Here is a 9,890-nt window from a genome sequence, read left to right as displayed (position 1 = left end):
ATAGGGAATGGAAATTTTGTGTTTCACATCATACTTGTCAAGCAACCACTTAATTCATTTGTTTACAAAGTGAGATCCTTCATTGCTAATTATAGCTCCCGGAGTCTCAAACCGTGTAAAAACATACTTATGCAGGAATCACATGACTACCTTAGCATTATTTTTTGTGTTTGCCTTAGCTTTCACCCACTTGGATACATAGTCAACAGCCACTAAGATGTACATGTTACCATAAGAAGGAAACGAGCCTAGAAAATTAATGCCTCGATCGTCAAATAATTCTACCTTTAGTATGTTTGTCAAGGGCATCTTGTTTCTTCTTGAGATGTTCCCAATCCTTTAGCATCGATCACAATTCTTCACATATGCATGTGCATCCTTAAACACTATTGGCTAGAATAATCCAGCTTGTAAGATCTTAGCTGCAGTACAGGAACCACCGAAGTGTCCCCCACTTGAAGATGAATGGCAATGGTATAAGATCTCGTCAATCTCACTTCCAACTATCCACTTCCTGATTATATTATCTGCATATTTTTTAAACAAAAACGACTCCTCTCAGAAATAATACCGACTATTTTGAAGGAATTTCTTTCTTTGTTGGTATGTCATTTCTAGAGGCATTATTCCACATGCTAAATATTTTGCAAAATTAGAAAACCAAAGAGTTTCATGGATTTGATTTACCTCGAAGATATGCTGATCTGGAAACTTTTCATTAATTGGAACAAGTGATGAGATTACCTCATTTTGTTCAACCATGAAGGATTATATAAGTTGGACTGTGGTATTTTTCCACTTCTATTTTGGTGTTGATTCCTTACATAATAAACTGACTCAAGATTTAATGGAAAATTCTCGAAAGAATAACCGTCCCCACAGTATACGTAGGAATTAACATCAAAGTGACTCGGTGGTTAGGCTGCAACATGATTTAAACAGTTAGTTGTAAACTATTTCAACATAGAAGATATAGAAGATACCTAAGCTTAGAGTGAAGTGAGGGCATCTAGTTCATGCACTCCGGCTACTCATCTTCCTGAAGCTGCTTGACTGTTGGCCACTGGTAGTTGTTACTAGCTATTCTCTCGATAATTTCATAAGCCTCATTTTAAGACTTCAACAAGAGAGAGCACCATTCACAGAAACATCTACCACCAACCTTGTGTGTGTGTTGAGACCATTATAAAACGTCTCTAGTTGAATGCAATACGAAATCTTGTGGTGAGGAAATTTACATAGTAACTCTTTGAATCTTTCCCATGCCTTATATAGAGATTCGTCATCCATTTGCTGAAAAGTGGTGATCTCATTTAGCAACTTAACATTTTTGGTAGGTGGGAAATACTCTACCAGAAGGATTTTAACTAATTCTTTCTAAGTAGAAATTGAATTGGGTGGCAACGAATTAAGACATGGGCATGCTCTATCTCGCAACAAGTACGAAACCAACTTCAATCTCAATATGTCTTCGGTTACAATGGCTATCTTGAAGGAATCACTCACCTCCATGAATAGTCGAAGGTGAAGGTGTAGATCTTTTGTGGGCATTCCACTAAATTGGCCCATTGTTTAAAGCATTTGAAACATCACAGGCTTTAGTTAAAATTATGGTGCCTCATTCTCCAGTCTCCTAATTCCCAAATTTAACTCATTAAAAAATGGCACAGCATATTGCCTTATAGCTCGACCCCTATCATTAGAAACAAGGATTGGATTACGAACATTAGCAGTTCTATTCCTTTTAACATTGTTCTGATTTTCAAGGTCCATTTTTGTGGCTTGTCTTTGGGCTAATCTTTCTTGTCTTCTTTGTCTAAATGTCCGCTCGATCTCACGATCTACTAGGAATAAATTAATGATTCGATCTATACCCATAAGCACCTAAAAAGAAATCACAAAAAATAAAAAAAATAAAAAAATATACCAAATTGCAAGAAATAATTTCACAAATAATGATTAAATTAGTAGTACCCGGCAACAGTGCCAAAAACTTGTAATGCATAAGTTTGTGCAAGTGTACACAGTCATTATCAAGTAATAAGTAAGTAAAAGAGTTATCATCTCCACATGGATTGTATCTGTTAATCAAATAATTGCAAAATTATGAATTTACTAGTTGGTAAAGTAAACACAATAATTTTGAAGTGATAGATGTTAAAATTAAAATAATTAACTAGATGCAAATTAACCTAATTGCAAATGAGATACAATAAAATTCAGGGTGATAGTTTAGCAGCAATTTCACAAGTTCAACAAGAATAACATGAATAAGATAGAACAATTACAACACTGGACTCAATTCATTTTCATTATGTTTAACAATGTCCGGAAAATATTTCATGGCAACTCAATCATTCATTAACTGGGAATCTCATATAAGTTCAACCGAATCTTATACTTAGAAAAATATGCATAAACCAATGTCATAATTTAACTAATGATTCCTTAGAATTTATGTGAAGTAACAGGGATGGATTAGTTTTAAAACAATTTAATCACACAAACCTAAATTTATACAAGTTAATAAGTTCTTTTATTCTATTACGAACCTCTAATTTATTCTAATTGGGATATTATTAATTAAGCATGCACCTTCCAATTATCGTGTCCATTAGTTATCATCTTATTAGGATTGACTAACTAATTCTAACGCATTCAAACATATTTTAATGCATGAAATACATAATGATTTTAATTGTAATCATGAACAACTGAGGCACAAAACAATATAAACATGAATTAAATGAATTTTATCCAATCATTACAATTATTCTAGCTAACCAAAATTAAGTCATCATTGTCAATGAAAAAACATCACAACAATTTGCAAATCTCAGCAATCGTCCCACGACTAATACCACCAGCCGGGGCCTCAGTGACCCTCTATAAGGCCCTTAACTAAGCCTGCATTACCAAATCGTCATCATTGTATTCATTATCATAATTCATATTACCCCTATTTCCACCCTCAGTAGTAGGTTCACTAACGGCCTCACTGGGCTCAACATTCTATACGAGCTCTTGAGATGCGAACGACTCAACTGGAGCCATTGGAGGTCACCTCCTACGGCCCCTCCTACCACAAAGTTATCATCCCACGAGTATTCATTTTGATGTTTTATGAGATCTATAATTTACAAGTAAGAATATCTTTAGTACTTTGTTTAATCTTTTAGCGCACTCTTAATTAAAGTTATTTTATTTAAAATTTTATGCAATAGTTTCTAGTGTTTCTCTAAAATTTCAATATTGTTTCTATGGGCACAACATCAGACCTTCGGACTTCATCATTTCTTGAAAAAAAAATATTTTTCAAAACATTGTGGTTGGTTTTTTCCAAAATTTTTCCCTTTTTATGTATGTCATCCAGGATTCTTTGCCTTAACTCTGATGCCACTAAATCTAAACTCTCAAACCTATCCTAGACGTTATGGTCGAATCATGGAGATCACATTAGTCACCTATGCGACACAGCTAACCTATCGTACGTTGCAAGCCTTAAGTACCCTCTCTTTTAGGAAAAATCGCAGTGTATCTTTGTTATTTTTGGAAAACGTTTATTTATTAAATCTACCATTCTTAGGTCATGTTATTAGCACAAGTGGTTTGAAAATAACAATTAACTCAACATTCCTTGACGAGAAATTTTGCTATCTTTTATGGTAGCGAAAAATTCGATATTAATTAATTAATTGTTTAAGCCAGATATCATGCTTTGTCTAATTTCAAATAATCCTATAAAAACCAAATCTATATTTCAAGTATGCATGCACGAAAACCCCAAGCAGGAAAAAAACCCAATGATAGTTCAAATAGCTTTACAGTCTAAAAACTGAATAAATTTAACTAAAAACCAAACAAAATTAAAAAAATGTCTGAAGCTCGTCGTATGTCCGTATGTCATGTCCAATCCTATTCACGTTTGTTACTTGAGAAGGTTGAAACTATGGGGTGAGGTAACTAGCTTAGTTTGAGTGAAATCAATTAAACCATTCAATCATACATGCTAATATCATTCACCAGTATTATATTTACAACACGTACATATCATAAGTAAAATCAGTCATAAATATCATGGACACATCATAATGCATAATGAAATCCTACCCATACCATTTGCTACACACCATGAGTTCTCCAAAACTTGTCTACCAAACTCCAAACAATGCGAGCAAAGCTCAATGTGGTTAAACCCCTCATATAACGTTATGTAGAAATACTGCTATTTAACATAAAATGTGATATAATCATCATTTTCCTCATTCCATATTGTACAGTGCACTGACAACATATATGCGGACTTAATATGTCATTGTTACTCCACAGAACTCCTCTGCCAACCACAATATCCCACCCCATGCACATGCTATATGTCATACTAATTTTAATCAAATGCACGTTTCATATGTTTTCATTCAGTAGCATAAAATATATGTCCTCATTATAACGTTCACTTATCAAGCATTCAACTTCACCATCAACACGGTGACATTTTATCATACTATCATTCGTTAACACTTTAGGAAAATAATCACAGTGCATGTACAATAGTTTTTCATTCAATACTTTTCATGGCATTTTACCCAACAAGATTTTAGGCATTCAATATTTATTTCCAAATTAATATATGTTATAAATGCAACCAATCATACATTACATTAACAAACCATTCATATTAGTTCCAATCAATCAACCATGCAACTTTGCAAACATGCCATTTAGTTAAGGTTAGTAACGTACCTGATTTAGCCACTTTAAAACATTCACTTAGTCATTTAACTAAACTTGACCAGAAATTCATATTTATATCATTTAAAATATTATTAATACATTCAAGTTAACGAGTTAGGACCCACACCTTATTTTCGCACTACTGCATCACTACATGCGAAGCACACGATTTCTCCTTAAAACCTTAAATCGAACCTAAAATAAAATAAATATGAATTTATTGAGGTAGGTCGCTGTCAAAAAAAACTTAGAACATACCCATAAGAATTTAATAGAATCAACATTTCCATAAAAATTCCTGATCCAAAGCGACTAAGTTACCCAGACTGGTTCAACGGGAAATGTACGCGTAAACGTCCAAAGGCTTCATTGTTGGTTCGAGGCATTTGATTCGACACCTAACACAATTAAATACTAAAAAAACCCATAGATATTCAATTACTAAAAACCTTAATCTAATCAATTAATAATTTCCCCAACAATTAAGTTGAAACTACACATTAACACACATCCAACCACACTTACTCTTCCCGAATTGTCAGATCCGAGTTGTCGACTGATCAAGATTTAATTTTCATAAGTCACACAAGATTAGAGGATGATTAGGAATATTTTATGAAACCATGATATTTCTTGAAATAGATGGTAAAAATTAAAGAAAATGGCATCCTTTTTCGTGCCTTTAGGCGCGACACACCACCACCAAAAATGGCAAATCGGAGTTGATTTGAAAGCCAATTGAAATCAGTTTTGAAGGCTAAAAATTTACCTATAAAATCATTAAAAATAACCCCAAAAGATCTAGAAAATTAGGTATTTTCTTAGTAGATTCGCCAAGAAAACGAAAGAAAAGTGTCACTTACACTGGCTACAAGGAAAGGGCAACAATGGAGCTTCATGGGCAACAATGGAGATCGTTCTTGGGGGTTAAAGATTTCAGGTTTAATGCTAAAAAAATATGGAAAAATGGTAGCAAGGAGAAGAGGAGAATGCTGCAAGAACTTGATGCAAAAGTAAGAAAAAAGGGATGGTGGATCTTGGTGATTTGGGCGGCGGCACACAAGGGAAAAGAAAAGAAAAATTGAAGAGAAAAAAGGAGAGGAAGAGGAAGGGGCGACTAGGGTGAAAAGAAAATGGCTAAAGGCTGAAAAAATTGATATTTATACCTAGTTTACTAGGTAGAGGTAGCACAAAAATTGGGAGAAGGAAAAATTTTAGCTATTTGCAGGGGAAGGGATTCAAACTTAAGACATTGATCTAATTTCCATGCTTCTTTATTTCCTTTTAACCATTGGGCTATTTACTCATCTTTGAAATAATTCCTCAAAACTTTTAAGCTAAATTTTTGGATGTTATAGTTTCTTTTTGAACATCTAGAGCTCTAAGTCAAATCTGCGACTTGGACAAACTTATGATCTTGTTCCACACTTACCCCTATCATTTGGTATCTTCAATTTCTTCAATTTATCCCTTAAAATCAAGACTAACCTAATTTTCAATTTTAAACTTCAATTTGAAATCTTATTTCACTATTCTCGTTAGAAACCTCCTATTTCTTATTTCTACAGTCAAGTTTATATCTTATTCAGTTTAGTTTCTAATGTACAAAACTATCAAGTAAGCTTTGCAATTTAGTCATTTTTCACATCTAAGCTTAGAATCTATAAATTTAATACTTAAAACTTCAAAAAATCATCAATGGAAACTTTCTAAAACTTTAATAGTTTTACAAATTGGTAAATGTGCTAGCTAAATCAAGCTCCCATGACCTCACATCTATAAAAATTACAAGAAAATAACTAAATTGCACGTACCAAATTAGGGTCGAAAGTTCAAGCTTCCTTTAGGTTCCTTTTTTTCTTTTGCTTCGGTTAAAAGATGGTGAAGATGAGAAATATTCCTTTTCCTTACACTATATGTAATATATATAATTACTTAATTAATTATAATTTAATTAGTACAAATTCATTGCACTTTTTTAGGTAAAAGTATAGGGGAAAGATTCACTTACACCAAAATAGTTTTACACCATTTTTTATATTTTTGTATGATTAAAATTTTAACAATCCAACCATCATATTTCATATTCCATTTATGTAGATTATACATGTCAAATTTTACATAAATTAAAATTTTCTAACTATTTATTTTATATAAAAAAAACTTTGAATCGTTCAATAAATATTAATATAAACACTTTTTTAGATTATATGATAGAGATATCAAATCAATTTAAAATTTTACATGCATGATAAGTACAATTATATCGATAAATTCAACAATTGGATCGTTAAAATATTAATCGTATACAAATGTATGAAAGTTAATTTTACACCGGTGTAAGTGGATCCCTCCCGATATATATATATATATACACTTACTTTTCATGTGATTATTAGTAGATAAAATCTATATCTATATGAGAATAAATTATATAAGAATGATCCTAAAAAGTATTGTTTTTAGGCACCAATATAATAGTGACATGTCGTAAAATTTTAAAGATAACAAAGTATTATTATACACTTAAAATAATCAATTTTTTAAATTATAAACAAACATCTTTTCTTCTTTTGCAAATTTTAATCATTCTATTTTTTTCCATAAGTTAATATTTTTTATTTTTGTGCAACCAATTTTTTAAAAAAATTAGTAATTTTTGTGCACTTTTTTCCATGTTATTAACACATACTTTTGGTGATTATTTTACCCTGAACCCAAAATCCCAAACCTTGAACTTGAACCCCAAACATTAAGATTTAAGGTTTTGAGATTTAAGGTTTAAGGCTTTTGGTTTAAGGTTTAGGTTTAGGGTTTAAGATTAGGGTTTAAGGTTCAAGGGTTCGTGGTTATGAGTTTGGGGTTTAATGTTCAAGTTTATGGTTGGAAGTGTTTAGGGTTTTGGGTTTGAGTTTAGGGTTTATGCTTAGGATTTAGGGTTCATGGCTTGAGATTTTAGATTTATGATTTTGGGTTTATGGTTATTGTTTTGATTTTAGGGTTTATGCTTTTATTTTTTGTTTAGGGTTTGAGATTCTAGATTTATTGTTTAGTGTTATGGTTTCAAGTTTAGGGTTTAAGATTTAGTATTTAATATTATGGATTCATGTTTAAGTTTGGGGTTTAAGTTTTTAGGGCTTAGTGTTTATGGTTTTATATTTTGGATTTTTTTGTTTAGGGTTTAAGGTTTGGTGTTCTAAATTTAGGGTTCATAAATTAGGGTTTAGGATTCATGATTATAGGTTTGAGGGTTTAGTGTTTATGGTTAATAATTTTTTAAAAAAACATAGATTTGGATGTTTAAATACAATTTTTTAATAACTTAAATTTCAAAAAACTTTTAACTAACCTTCTACCAAATTAATTTTGGTGGCTGATTGATTAACTAAGAGTTCGTTTGTTTATGTAAAAGGTTTTACGAAAAATATTTTCTGCATTTTCTTGTATTTGTTTCACAAAAAACAACTTGGTAAACGGAAAATGACTTATAGGTCAATGTAAAATAAGCATTGTTTTTTGTAAAATAACTTCCCTTTTGAAAAGTGCAAGTCATTTTCCAGAAAAAAAAAAGCTCATCTATAGGTAATTTTTTTTATATAAAAATTAACTGAAATCAAGCTTAATATTATTATATTGATAATAAATTTTATTTTTATTTTAAAAAATTTAAAATTATTAAAATATTAATATAAAATATTATATTTTTCAATATTATTAAGCATACATATTTAATTATTTATATTTTAGTCATATAATAAATTATTACTATAATTTATCATTTTAATAAATTATTTAATATTTCAATTTTATTTTAATAATAAATTTTAAAATAATAATTAAAGATATTCAATATTAATAATTTAATAATAGTATAAATGTTAAAATATGTCGTAAGTCTATATACTCTTCACAATTTTGCAATTTAGTCTCTATACTTTTATTTCAAGAATTTAGTCCCTCTACTTTTCAGATTTAAAAATCAAGTATATTGTTAAAAAAATTGTCAATTTTGTTGATGTCACATTTTTAAATAATAAAAAAATACTCACTTGGTAGTCATGTAACTAAAAAATGACATTGTAATAAATCTGAATTTAACAAAATATTTTTAATATATGCAAAAATAATGTAAAATATAAATTTATAGATATAAAATAAACTCAATTAAATAATAAAAAGATAAGAAAACCTTACATGTATATTTATTTAATTGAAAACAATTTTTATGAAAAATTTTTAAGAAATCTATCAAACAACATAAAACTATATTTTTTAGGATAATCCTAATGTAATTTATTCTCAAAAAAAAAATATATTTTAATAAAACAATAAAATTTAAAAGCTTCTATGCATGTTGGGAAACCTTTGGGTCGAGAAATTTGTATTTTTTTTAAAAAACATAGATTTGGATGTTTAAATACATTTTTTTTTGAGTATTTAATGAAAAATGGATATAATTTTATAAAGATAAAATCCATTTTAAAATTTATAAATTTCAAAACCTAAATTTTATAGAGGAAAAAGAAACACGGGACGCATTTTACTCTCTTCATTCACTCTACTGTCACAAGCCTTTTTTTTTTTAACTCTCAAAATCATCTAAACTCAATCTCATTTGCTTCACTGACACCACCCCTCTATTGCTTCTGTCGCTGTCGCCCACCACCGTCGTCCCACTTATCAAACGCCCATCTCAAAGTAACCAAACAACCTTCAGATTATGACCTTAATTCTTTTAATTTCCAAATTAAAAAGTCAACAATTATAGCTATGTTTGATTTGTTACTTTAAATTGTTGTGTTTAAACTGTCAATTTGGATGAAAAATTCGATTAATAAAGTCAAATCTAAAATCGATTTTACTATATATATAAACAGTCAACTGAACCAGATTAACTTAAAATTAATATTCTAGTTACTGATTTTGCACTCTTTGTATGCGCCACAGTATCAAGAACTGCAGTTAAGACTTTTTAGGTTGTTATATTGCAGAGCTAAACTTGTTGGACTATGGATGTTTCCAATTCTTCCTGTCAATAGCCGCTTGCTTCACCAGCTATTTTCTTTCTTAGATTCATTATCCAGCCAAACACGTGTATGAATTTGTGTCATCTTGCATTGGCAACAACCAAACACGGGTTTAAACTTTAATAACAA

The 9,890-nt window shown here is 30.1% G+C and overlaps 1 non-coding gene across 1 annotated transcript; it reads left to right on the top strand.

Annotated features, from left to right (window-relative positions):
- Positions 1-1,216: 1,216 nt before the first annotated feature.
- LOC121225921 (small nucleolar RNA R71) lies at positions 1,217-1,323 on the top strand. Its single transcript, XR_005923824.1, has one exon. It is a non-coding gene; the product is annotated as a small nucleolar RNA R71 (small nucleolar RNA).
- Positions 1,324-9,890: the final 8,567 nt, after the last annotated feature.

This window comes from Gossypium hirsutum, chromosome D13 (assembly GCF_007990345.1).
Source record: "Gossypium hirsutum isolate 1008001.06 chromosome D13, Gossypium_hirsutum_v2.1, whole genome shotgun sequence".
In the NCBI taxonomy this organism is placed as follows: Eukaryota; Viridiplantae; Streptophyta; class Magnoliopsida; order Malvales; family Malvaceae; genus Gossypium; species Gossypium hirsutum.
The sequence above is the reverse complement of the archived record's forward strand: the minus strand, read 5'-3'. Positions and strand labels throughout refer to the sequence as shown.